Raw genomic sequence first — 1,146 nt, 5'->3', positions numbered from 1 at the left:
TTTTTTAGGTAGCAAGGCAGGCAAGCATGTATGGTGACAGTTTAACTGAATAATTAATGTTTATCTGATTGTCTTCTCAGAAGCATGCCTGTTTTCCCCAAAGCCAGTCTCTGCACAAATTGGGAAGATATCCCACCTTCAAGACCTTTTGGCTACTCAGAATTAGCAATCGTTTTTGTCCCAAACAACATGAGCAGACACGGATCCATTCTTTGGGTGTTGCAAGAAGTCATACAATAAAGAATTCAGGCTAAAATTATGTAATTATTTTTATGCTTTCAAAGATGTAGATACTTTAAAATATATTTTAAATATATAAACACATAACATAAAATATATATGCTTCATATATGTATGTATATATATATATATATATATATAGTTTAATGACTTGATAGTTCATACATATGTTTGCCTTTGCTTTCAGTATTCATTATCTAATCTATTTACCATAACTTTCTCAGTTACATTTCTTACTTTTCCTGAGTCTTTACTTGATAGTGCTTTACTGGAGAACCTTAGCCTGTACTGTTTTTCTCCATATTGATTTTGTGTTGTTCTTGATCTTATTCTTTCTTTTCATTGTCATTTATCATTCATATACTTGTTTAAAGAAAAATGTAAAAGACAGCATATAATTGTGAAAGTTAGACATTTGAAATTAGAATCATCAATAATGTGCAGCCCACTGTGAACAAAGATAGACAATGAACTTAAAAATAAGATGGAACATTTTATTTTCCTTAAAAATAAAGTAATGTATATAATAGTGCATTTAAAATTAAGTAACTGGAAGTTTTAAATTAATAAAGTAAAATTTCCATCATAATTCACTGCCATATATTTTATTGGACTTATTTTCATTTGAAAAAAGCTATACACCTGCTTAGGCAGATGAAGGAGCCTAGAGTTTGATCCCCAGGCCTGCCTTGCCAGCCCCGCCCCTGGGGCACACTGAGATGGCAATTAAGACTGGGCGTGGTGGCATGCACCTGTATTCCCAGCACTTGGGAGGCTGTAAACAAGAGGATTACTACAAGTGTGATCTATGTAGTGAGGTCCTGTATGTATACCCTTCCCTTCCTGTAGACCCTTCCCTAAAATACAAAAATAAATAAATAAATAAATAAATAAAGCTTTAGTCTT

Source organism: Octodon degus, unplaced genomic scaffold (genome assembly GCF_000260255.1).
Source record: "Octodon degus isolate 3935 unplaced genomic scaffold, OctDeg1.0 scaffold00120, whole genome shotgun sequence".
NCBI lineage: Eukaryota > Metazoa > Chordata > Mammalia > Rodentia > Octodontidae > Octodon > Octodon degus.
Note: the sequence above shows the minus strand (reverse complement) of the source record.